The sequence below is a fragment of the Mus caroli genome, chromosome 8 (assembly GCF_900094665.2).
Source record: "Mus caroli chromosome 8, CAROLI_EIJ_v1.1, whole genome shotgun sequence".
Lineage (NCBI taxonomy): Eukaryota > Metazoa > Chordata > Mammalia > Rodentia > Muridae > Mus > Mus caroli.
In genome coordinates, this window is record NC_034577.1 from 49,324,409 (window position 1) to 49,336,912 (window position 12,504).

General features: G+C 38.9%; 1 pseudogene; it reads left to right on the forward strand.

The window, feature by feature from the left end:
• The first annotated feature begins 4,380 nt into the window (after nt 1–4,380).
• The window catches only part of LOC110300827, an 84,695-nt pseudogene continuing 76,571 nt past the window's right edge, over nt 4,381–12,504 (forward strand).

A 12,504-nucleotide genomic window follows, 5' to 3' on the forward strand; every position in this document is an offset into this window, starting at 1 on the left:
CAGAAGGGAGGGGCTAATTACATTCCGCAGACCCCAGGGAGGAGGGACCGGCCACCAGAGCTCATAGACACATTCTGAGACCATTGGCCACCCACCTCATTCCCTATAGACCAATCAGTCTAAAAGTCACACTCTTCTGCCAATCATATTGTGTCTAATGGTGGTGGTCCTGAAAACTTTATAAAGGCTTGCTGGATGGGCTGCGTGGGGTCACTCTCTCCCTATGTGCAGGATGACTGACCCCAGCATGCTGGATTAAATAAAATTCCTCCTGCTTTTGCACTGATTCCGGCTCCACATGCTTCAGGGGGGCCCCAGTAAGCTAAGGCTTGACAGTCTTACAACATGTTTCTCCATTTGTACATCTTAACTTTGAATCTTTATCTGTATGCTTTGTTTTAAATACCCATGGAGGTCAGAAAATGATTAAGGGTACATGGCAGATGGGGTTTTGGAGGAAGGAAAGGAATTCCTCTTTAACTGTGCAATCCAGCTATACTACACTTTGGCATGTATGAAATAGGTAGAGATAAATTGGAGTGGGAGAGGGCAGAGAAGAAGAAGAAGGAGACTACACAGTATAAATACCATAAAGACTTCTCAAAAAAAGTCATTTGGATGTACATTAATGTAGACGTTTCCTAAAGTATATCTATGCATTATAAGAGTAAAAATGGAATTAGCCTGTAACAGGACAACAATGTCTCTCATTGCCACCAGAGGCTAACAAATAGCACAGTCCAAGAAATGGTTGCTTCTTTGGGAGGTTTTGGTTAATGAAGACCCAAATGTGCTGTTATCTATGCTTCAGGACTTGATGATTAGAACCCATTGCTAAAGCTATTACATACTTGAATCATAGAAGAATGATAAATCGAGTTAATCATGATTTGGAGGCTTCATCCTTACTGGCTAGCTTCATAGTGCTAGAAGGTCCATGCAACCTACTGAAGCAGAAACACAGTCATCAAGCATACCCAGCTATTAGTCCTGTGAGCTACAATAATAAAGGGTCTGGCAAGACATGCCCAGAGAAGCAATAGTGGCAGGAATGGAACCAATCATTTTCTAATAGAAAGGATTAGAATAGAAAAGATTCTAATAGACCTGCTTCAAATGACAAAACTCATACACGCCTCTAATATGTGGGCAAGAACCTCTGGCTAAACAGCTCCTAAACTCTAGGAGGGAAACTACTACTATTATTCTGCTAAATGGACAGAGTACTAAACCAACATCTAATGTTCTATGATACCAATAGATTGAGGCATCTCAAAAAACTCAATCAGAGAAGCTTCTGTTTGCAAGAGATAATGATAAACACAGAAACCCACAACTGGGCAAATTAAGGGGGTGGGGGATGGACTAATGAACATCCAGCCCTAAATAGAACCATCTTGTCTCATGTATACTGCACCCCCTCCTCCCAAGGATGGGAATATAGCAGAAGACGGGGTGGAAAGAGTGTGAGAGCCAGAGGAAACGCATGACTACAAGGAAACAAATGTCTTCTGGACACAGCAGAACAGCTGCACATATAAACCCATAGCTACAGTGACATGTACAAGCCCTGTTCAAGTCAAGCCAAACCCAATCCCAGCATGGAGAGACAACATAGATTAAGGTTCTACCCCTAGCAAGGAACGATTGACATGTCTTAGCTATTGAGAGACGTAGTGTCAGTTTTCTCTAAAAGTGTACCCCAGGATAGATTCATTGTGCTCCAGTAGCCAAATTTGGTGGGAAGGAAAGGGTGGAGTCTGGGGAAATAAGGCAGAATAGAGTTAAGTACTAAAACGTACAAAATTCTCAAAGAACTAATACATTTTGAAGATATCGAATAAACCATATGTGAGTTTTGTCATGGTAACCTCTCTTTTAGAAAAGACCTTATGTAGTCCAGGCTAGCTTCAAAATGTCAAAGTCACAGAGAGCAGCTTATAGCTCCTGCTCTACTTGCCTCTATCCTTTAGCTCTGAGATAATAGGAATGCACAGTTTGATGGGTGCTGAAGACTGAACACAGGGCTTCATGCATGCTAAAAAGCCCTTTGCTTGCTAAGACACATCCTCTGCCTCCTGTTTATCAATTTGATTTTCGACTAATTCAAAGGTCTAGTCACATAATGTGCAATAGCAAAGAGTGCATATTCGATCTTCTTATGATGTTGGACAGTGCTGCCTGGGGCTCCTCTGTTCATTATTGCCCAAGGTAATTAAACATTCTCTTATAAACACCACCCTATCTCCACACTTAGGCAAGAGGAATTGCTTTAACATTCTAATGTCTTCCTCAGAAGCTATATAGTTTTGGCTCTAGAGACCAAGAATTGCTGAAGTATTTTCATTAAGTTTGCAATGTGCATTTTAAGCTTTATTGAAGTTAGTGATCTTACATGTGAAACTTTGAGGTCTCTCTTTGATTTTTTTTTTTGTCTCATTTCCAAAAGAATTTTAAAGGAGACTTAGAGGGAAGCTTGAGGACAGTTTTCCTGAGAGAAAAGTAAAGCAGGTAAGCTAAAAATCCCAGCGTCTGCCAAGAGGGAGATGGAGAAGAGGAAAACAGAAATCCAAACCTTTGAGTTAAGTTCCAGAGAAGGCAGGCCCTTTCAGGAAATGAGAGCATGAAACAGTCATGTGGTAGAAGGGGGAGGGAGCTCCAGAGAAAGGATATAGAAGTGGGGATTAAAGGGAAGGAGAGAGGAGGGGAGGGGAGAAGGATAAAAGTTTGCAGGCTATAGACAGTATGGAGGAACTTCTGGGAAATCTTACATTATCCCACTACAGGAAAATGTATTGCTCCTTTGTTCTTGACAGGTCTTCAGGCGAATCAGATTTCCTGTGGCCAGACAGGTAATTAACAAGTGCCACGAGATTTGTTCTTAAGAAAGAAGACAGTAAGATATATTGTTCTAAGCTCTGAGGCCTATCAGAATGCCATGTATCCACCCAGGAGCAGAGTTACTACATTATTTGAATCAGGAGGCCTTTCTTAGTGGTATGGGTAAATGAGACAATGCTGCCATGAGAGCAAGGCTCATCCCCAACAACCTTCTAAGCTTCCGGTCTCTAAATAGCTACCTGAGATCCCCACTCAAGGGCTCAGAGCCAAAAGTCATTTGGAACATGTGTTGAAGTGTGGTAGGGGACAAAAACCAATTCCTACCATGAAAATCCAGAGCTTCCACTCCACACTACTTACAGGAGAGATTAGTACTATCCTGGAGTTTTCATCTTGCTCCCTCGCACAGCTTCCAGTCAAAAGTGCTTGTTTTGAAGAGTAAATAGATAAAGAAAAGGCAAACCCAGAACCAGAATTGCCTTCCAGCATTTTCATCCTCTGATAAAACTTAACTAAGGACAAGAATAACCCCTGTTTTCATCTGGGGTCTCTGACCCCAAAACGATCTCATTAGTTTTACCTCCTGTCCTCCTCATTCTGGAATAAATACAATCAAGTAAAATCCGTGTGGTACAGCTGAGTAGAGAAAACTCAAAAGGGAAAGACAGGAAGGAGCTGTGAATGAACACAGCTCAGGGACCTGACGATGAACTAGCATTTACTCCTCACAGATTGATTAACAGTGATGCTGTCTCCTGACTGCAACAATATCACTGTTCTATTTTAAAGGACAATATTAAGTAGTTTGTGGCCTTCCTTCATCAAACCAGACTCTGGATCTAGTTATATTTTCAATGTTAAAGGCATGAAATTCGTGATATTAAGTTGAAGTCTATGAAAGCAAACATATGACCAAGAAGAACCTATAAAAAAAAATGTTTGGAGCTGTGACAAAAGGATGGACCATCTAGAGACTGCCATATCCGGGGATCCATCCCATAATCAGCTTCAAAACGCTGACATCATTGCATACACTAGCAAGATTTTGCTGAAAGGACCCAGATAGAGCTGTCTCTTGTGAGACTATGCCGGGGCCTAGCAAACACAGAAGTGGATGCTCACAGTCAGCTATTGGATGGACCACAGGGCCCCCAATGGAGGAGCTAGAGAAAGTACCCAAGGAGCTAAAGGGAACTGCAACCCTATAGGTGGAACCACAATATGAACTAACCAGTACCCCCCTGGAGCTCGAGTCTCTAGCTGCATATGAATCAGAAAATGGCCTAGTCGGCCATCAGTGCAAACAGAGGCCCCTTAGTCGTGCAAACTTTAAATGCCTCAGTACAGGGGAACGAAGGGGCCAAGAAGTGGGAGTGGGTGGGTGGGGGGAGTGGGTGGTGGAGCATGTGGGGGACTTTTGAGATAGCATTGGAAATATAAATGAAATAAATACCCAATAAAAAAAGAAAAACATGTGATTCAACCTAAAAGATTATAAGGAAATTATTTTTGGAAGAGACAAACCACCATGTATTTAGTATGGATGAAGAGAAAGCTGAACAACTGACAGGCTTTTCACTGTGGACCGTTGGAAAATTAGTCTTAGAAAGTATGCACATAAGCAATAATAATAATGATGATGATGATGATGATGAACTGAAAAACATCATCTGCTATAGTTGGCAGGGTCATAAATGTAACTTCAGAAGGTAAGCAATTACTTATAAGACAGCAAAACATAATATTAGAAGATCTGAATCTCAAACAAGGATTTGGAAAGGCAAGCTATGATGCAGAGTAGTCGTGCTAGTGGAAATGAACTAACTTACACCAAAGATTATAAGAGGAAAAGTAGATAAAAGCAAGCATTCCTACTAATTTCATTAACAGTAAAAAGTGAAAAAGATAGGCATATTGGACAGGAATTGGCATGTGCCTAGAATGTGTGATGCCATATTGCTCTGTAACATAAATGTCTGTTGTAATAAAGTGGGTTTTATTGTTCAATTAATAAACAGATTCAGTAAATAAACTAATAACAAGATCACATGAAGAAAATATTTATAACTCTCCTTGTGAGGAAGACAGCTAGGGAATAGCAACATGAAGAACAAGTTGGACCAGATGATGGATAACAGGCTCGGGACAGGTAGAAGACAGGGGGTGGGGGGGAATCTGGAGCCAGTGACTGCAGAACAGTGGGCTCAGCCCTTAGACACAACATTCCTTACTGTTCCTGCCCAGAAGGAGAAGCCTGAAGGCAAATGACTCGATGTAGACATGTTCTCTATTCTACAGCTAAAATCATTTTCCCTAAGCACCAGTTGGACCATCTGTTATTTTTTTTCCACCCTACAAACTAAGACATATTTTCCCATGAGTATAATAATACAAATTCCCCAGTTATCTTAAAAACAGACAGGTTCCAAGTACTGTGCTGGCAAAATCCAAGTGAGAATGATGTAAGCATTCACAAACTCAAGGAAACTCCCTTATTTGTTGCCAAATTCTTTAAAAAAAAATTGTGGTAGTATATATACTGCTCCTGACATAAAATTGTAAGCTATATGTATTAGAATCTCTTTTAATATTTATTATTTTTATTTCTCTGTCTAGCTGTCTGGTGTGTGTTTGTGTGTTTGGGTGTATGTGTGTGTGTGTGTGCATATGTGCATATGTGCATACATCCCAGAGGGACAGAAGAGTGGAAATAAGACAGATATAAATACCTGACATGAGTTCTGGGAATTGAACTTGGGTCCTCTCTAAGAGCAGCAAGATCTCTTAACCTCTAGTCTGTCTCTCTAGCCCTGATCAGAATTTTAACTATTTGTCCTCTGACCCATTTTTAAAATATATATATTTAAAGCAATAATATATTGTGAGAAGTTAGAATTACCCATCTTGCAAAACAAATGACTCAATAATTGCTCAGGAGTTCTCACGATGGAATCACATAGCCTGGACAAACAGGAAATGAGATTTTAAAGGTTTGAACCTCATACCTGTTCAGAGGTATTGAAATTATGGCTTGCCCTTTCACACTTACACACATTCCCATATAGATAGCCTTTAGAGTTGTTTGTTTTGAAATTCTATAGCAATTAATGCTTTGAAATTACCCTGGCTGAAAAGCTTACTTTAGTACATATCTCATTTAATACTAAATAAAAAATATTTGTATCAGTAATATTTAAATTACATATTCTAGTTTTGTTCATTTTTTGTCAGTGATTTTTTTTTAGTGAGAGATTTCTTTAGGAAAAAATGGATTTTCTCTGCAAAACAAAAAAACAAACAAACAAACAAACAAAAGACAAGAAAACCATTTTCTATGTGAAATGCTAAAGTTTGGAAGGCTTTGCCAGTCCTTGACCCCATTCATCACAGTGAGATTGCTGGGTGATACAGGTTCCATAAACCCGGAAACAGATATTCAGACTCACTCCAAGTACCTATTTTATGTGCAGAGTAAGAAATAAAACCCAGAAGCTGAGACTCGACCTGCTGAACAAGCAAACTGAGAGAGATGAGGGGAACTGGCTCTGGAAAATCTGCCAGTGAAAATCAAATGTGCTACCTCATGGTCCCATCTGCTTCTATTACCTGTTGAGAATAGAGATAGCTATAAACTATCAAGGTTGATTTCACTTCTCCCTTCTTCTCATCCCTTCACCTAATCCAACCCAGATTATCTCATCAGAATCAAGAGAAAAATGAAGTTCAAATTTGAGGAGACCTGACTTCATTTCTGGTTGCTTAACTATGCCTGGTACATGACTAAGCATAAAGACCTTCCCAAGATTGAATTTGTTTTCTCCTCTTCCGCTCACCTAATCCATGCCCATGCTACCTCATCACAGACAAGGGAAAAATCAATTCCAAAATTTGGGGAGACTGGCTAACTATGGATGTACATAGTCAGTCCCATACCGGTGACATGGCAATAATTATTTCTGACCTGTTCTAATCACTTAATACTACTGAAAGGTAAGTGCAATGATACCTATAATATATAAAAATAAAAACTAAAGCATGTAACTTTGGGTTAAAACTTCTTTGAAAAGCAAAATGAATATAACAAAGAAAGTAAAAGCAATGAAACGAAACAAGGGCTGGCAAAATGGCTTAGTAGGAAAAGATTTACTGAAACACATCAAGACTCCTCATATTCTATTGCTACCTCGCATCCACATTTTGGAAGGTAGGAACCAACTCCCACAAGTTGTCTTTTGGCAGCACAAGTTGTCTTCTATGACCTCCATGTGTGTTTGCATGCACATGTGTATGCATGGTCACAAACATACATACACACACACACTAAAATATGTAATAAAATTTACAAAAAGAAAAGAATAATAAAAACCACTGGATATTAGCAGCCTGGTGTGTGCATGCATGCCTATAATCTTAGCATTTGAGAGGGTAGAGCCAGCTTGACTCACACAGCAAGACCACACCAATAAAATCAACAATAATACAACAACGAAGCAAAACCCGAAGGACACAATGCCTACATCTATTCTTTCACGTAAGGAAAACAATGAATTGTTGCAGTGCTTCCTATATTTTGCAGCCACCTTTTGATGAGAAGAAAATTTCTCAAAGAAGTCAGTTTGAAGTGCAATAATAGCATCCTCAGTTTTATATGGCTAAAATGCATTTACTCCTTGCTTGGACCCATAAGAGAGCTAGAAGCAGGATAAAAAGCCTGACATCCCTGCCTTCAATCTGTGTCATCACTTAGGCTGAAAGCAGAGAGGTAAATTACTATCTGTACTGGCTATTTTTGTGTCAACTTGACACAGCTGGAGTTATCACAGAGAAAGGAGCTTCAGTTGAGGAAATGCCTCCATGAGATCCAACTGTAAGGCATTTTCTCAATTAGTGATCAAGGGGGAAAGGCCCCTTGTGGGTGGGACCATCCCTGGGCTGGTAGTCTTGGGTTCTATAAGAGAGCAGGCTGAGCAAGCCAGGGGAGGCAAGCCAGTAAAGAACATCCCTCCATGGCCTCTGTATCAGCTCCTGCTCCCTGACCTGTCTGAGTTCCAGTCCTGACTTCCTTTGGTGATGAACAGCAGCATGGAAGTGTAAGCCGAATAAACCCTTTCCTCCCCAACTTGCTTCTTGGTCGTGATGTTTGTGCAGGAATAGAAACCCTGACTAAGACACTATCCCAACCTTTCCACTTTAGCTACTTTAAGTTCCAGGACAGACAAGGTCATTCTCCAGATGAGGTCAATAAGCAAACAAGGTCATTCTCCTAGATGACTACCATTACCCATGAGAGCCCAGCAGTTAACAGATCGACAGTTCAGCAAATTTTGGAGCCTCGATGTAGGACAAACTAGAGTTCAGACAAAGATGGGTCCGTGATGAGCAAGATCTTCCCTTGACCACTCCTGCATAATTATACATACATTTGCCTTCCATTTATAATACAGACTTTATGTTAACACTCCAAAGATAGACTTGGTGTTTCTGGGCCTATTTCTTCATTCTTTTGGAATGTGACCACACTGAATAGGTCTTTCTCTGATTTTCACATTTTTTTCTTTCACATTGTATTGGTATCTTGGGTCTGGCAGCCAATTCCTGCCTGTTGGGACTGGTTGAGCCCCAACTTTAATGAAAAAGACAATATTATACCACTCCAAATTCATCTCCCTAAGGAGTAGATTACATTCTGTTATATTTGTCCCAAACAATGCTATTTAGCATTGCTAACATCTCACAGAGACATCTCTATTTCTGGTAACTGCCACAGAGGTGGTATGCATAAGTGCTAGTGGCAATGTATAATGAAGAAAATAGAATTTGTTAGGTCATTAATTCAGTGTGTTAGAATAGTCTCCCTTGATCATGTGGCTGGTAAACACAGTGAACTATATACAGGTCACAGACTGCATAATGCATTGTAAACTTCTATTTCTGATAAAGAGAACTGACAATGTTTCCTGGGTTTATATATTGACTTAAAATGTAAACTTGAATTTTTGCCAGTAAATAGTATCCAATATGTTTATTCTGAACTATGTCTCCTTTTAAACCAAAAGATATTGAAGTGGAATCGGCAGTGACTGCTTCAAATGTGAATATATCAGTGGGTGAATTCAACAAAGACAAAGGGAAATATTTAGAAAGGACTTTAGAAGGAAGACCTACTTTCTGGCTTGGCTTTGCTTATAATTTTCATAATTGATGTGCTCACAAAGAAAAACACTGGAAGTTATTACAATGTCAATGTATTCCCAAGCCTTACCTAAAGCTTTATTCAGTATGTACCAATGATAAGCAGTACTATATGTTGAAAGTTGCTTTATACAGTGTATAGCACACTTGAAAAACAAGATGCGAATCACACCTTCAGGATAAAGAGCTTAGGATATACATATAGAGAGAAGCAGTGACCTCATAGCAAGAACTAGCACTGGGGCCTTATACTTCTTTTTTTTTTATCATTATTACGTATTTTCCTCAATTACATTTCCAATGCTATCGCAAAAGTCCCCCATACCCTCCCCCCACCCACTTCTAAGAGGAAATAACACCTACGACTGAAAGCAATGGACATTAGGCAAAGGAACAGGCTGTTTAAAGGGAGGAGCATAGAATGTGTGCAGAGACCCAGACTTGTGAATGTGATGTTTGGAGAAATAGAATTAGCTACCTTAGGCTGAACACAGGATCACAGAGAGATAGAACTCTACTAGCCAGAAGTAAAGCTACAGACATAATTCATGAGGCAAAGGGGAAATATGATTCATGAAAATTTCATTAAAGAAATGTATTTTTATTCAAACAAGAGCAAATTTTACAATGTCAGTGGTAGAGGGGTACAATGATCAGATATTCATTCTGAAGTTCACATTACAGCCTGAACAATATCTTGATGGAAAGTTCAGAAAACTAATAAAGAGGGTGATGGAGTAACTAGAACAAGATGCAATGGAGGCATCTATAATGTTCTCCACAGTAAGTGAAGAAAGAAGAGATGCTCTGGACTTAATAAAGGTAGAAGTGAAAGCTTGGGTAACCCAAAGGGAAAAGAGAAGAATATGAAACCACATGAGCTTCTGGTTCCAGTCCTAGAAGGGTCAGGGAGGCATTTGGCAAAACAGGAAATAAAGAAGAGAGCATCTAATGTGGGAGGCAATGAAAGTGACAGAGACACAATGACTTCTCTACTGTGACCTTTCCAGGAGGAGGAGGCCAGTAAGTTGTTACATAGGTACGTATGAATTGGAACTTTAGGCAATAGCCAGAAGCTCTTAGTCAGAATAAAAATACATTTAGGTAAATACAGAGGATGAATAGGTACAGGAAGAGAATATTAATTTGTCTTTTTTTTTCACCTTGACCAAAAGCAAATAATTATGTGTGGATGGTTTCACCTCCATGGTGGCTAAAACATTTTAGGAAGGTTGTGGCCACTGTTCTGACCGGACAGATTCCTCCCTAGAGATTAGCTTATGTAGTACTGAAAAGCATTTCTCAAGCTTTCAAGGGAAAAAAACAACAACAAAAAAAAAAACAAAACAAAACAAACAAACAAAACAAACAAACAAAAAACAAACAACCATTATCTCTATACAGCTATAGAGCTATAGTGCCTATGAACTAAAATAACTGGTCTGGCATGATGTCCCCAAGAATACAATATCTCTCTATTTGGACTTAAAACCCACTCAAGAGGGAAATACAGTCTGATGCTGGAAACTTAGTCAAGTAATAAGAGCTAGTGAATCCATGAATCTTGGAGGAGAACAAACAGCTGCTACGTTACTAAACCAAAATAGTTTCTAACTACATTCTAAATATGTATCCTGATTTTCACAGATGAGTATAGGGCTTATCCCTCATCAAATGTAGGGAACAAATGGCCATATGGTGCCTCACCCCCAAGACAGAATAACAACATAGCCCCTGTGCCCAAGTCACAATAATCGTAGTGAAAGAGGGTGCAGAACAGTAAGAGCAAAGGAACAGGAATTTAGCTGTAACATTGTGTCTCCCATAAATGGCAGAGAAACTATGCCAATGAACTCCCTTCAACATGTCTGGGTAGCTAACACGTGAACAATGATAGAAGCAATGGACATACCAACATGGAAGGGGGAAATATCATGAGACCTCAGCCATAGACAAGTTACTATAAACAACTAAAGCCTTTTAAGAGCCAAAGAACCATTCTTCCCCAGAAAAGAGACCTCAGAGTGATTACCAAGCAACAAGTGGTCATCCCTGAAATCATTAATATAAAAGTAAAACTGTACATACAGAACAGGCTACATCTATCTAGGAATGAATACATGAGTATACATATTACATATTATGTATATTAAATATAATATGTATTAAAGAATTGGAGGTCATGAATTTCAGAGAAAGCAAGAGGGGCCTTGGGACTGCTTAGAGGGAAGAAACAAAAGGGGGAAGAACAAATGTAATTGTATTTTCATTTCCAAAAATTATAGAAGACTGAACCCGCTTGGATCTATTAATAAGGGAAAAGTCTCGGTGGGAAAGTTAATATGCTAAGGAGAAAGGGGAAATCCATTTAAATACTTTCATTTTACAGGTTGTCTGCCAAGAAGGGAAAGAAAGAGCTAAGGCTCTGAGCAAAAGTGATGGGGACCAATTCGAGAATTGGAGCTAAATCAAGTATAATATTTGCTTAAGGTCCCTAGGGAAACACAAGAATGGATGCCTCTGATTTCAAGCTTTCCCTCAGCGCGGCTCTAGTATTTTCCCTGATCCCTTTCTGCCTCTGCCTTTCAGGCCTCTGAAACCTCATGAGATGCCATATCATTTAAAGCCTCAGTCAAATCCCACCACACTAACACAGGGTCTTCCGTGTCTGTAACTGATCTGTAACTATAATGTTCAATGCTCAGCAGTCACAGAGATACTAATTTAGGGACACTACAGGATCCTCTATGACCACTCACATGCATCTTTAGTACCTTTCCTCTGTGCTATCATTTATGTTCAGAAGTCACTCAAGTGTGTATAGCACATCTCAATGCAAACTTTACATATAGTTGTTATCGATTGGCTATATATATATATATATATATATATATATATATATATATATATATATATTATGAGGCCCATAAATTCAAGGTTAAATGGATGAGATCCATTCATTCATGGTTCAGAATGTCTAGGCAGTGGCTATCCTGTAGGATAACTGCCTTACCATTTAATTATGAGGCAACTCATATCAATCAGGTCCTGAAGCAATCTAAAGGAGAGGTGTTCTACACTAAACTGTATGTAACTTAAAAAAAATATAAAAAGAATAATTTCTTACACTTAATCCCTGAAGCAAATAAATAAATTGATAATAATTTTAAAACAGAATAATTTATCGTGAAATAAGAAATTTCAAACACTATAGACTATCAAATGGTTTCATATTTTCTCCCTTAACCTCAGGATAAGGTTGCCTTTAGGACATGAAAACTAAAGGCTATCCAAAGGTGATAACTGAAAATGTTCACAAATATCTTAATAATCTCGGACTTTATCCTATAAATTTAAAATCCTATAAAACATGACAAATTTGTTATAGAAAGAAAGAAAGAAAGAAAGAAAGAAAGAAAGAAAGAAAGAAAGAAAGAAAGAAAGAAAGAAAGAAAGAAAGAAAGAAAGAAA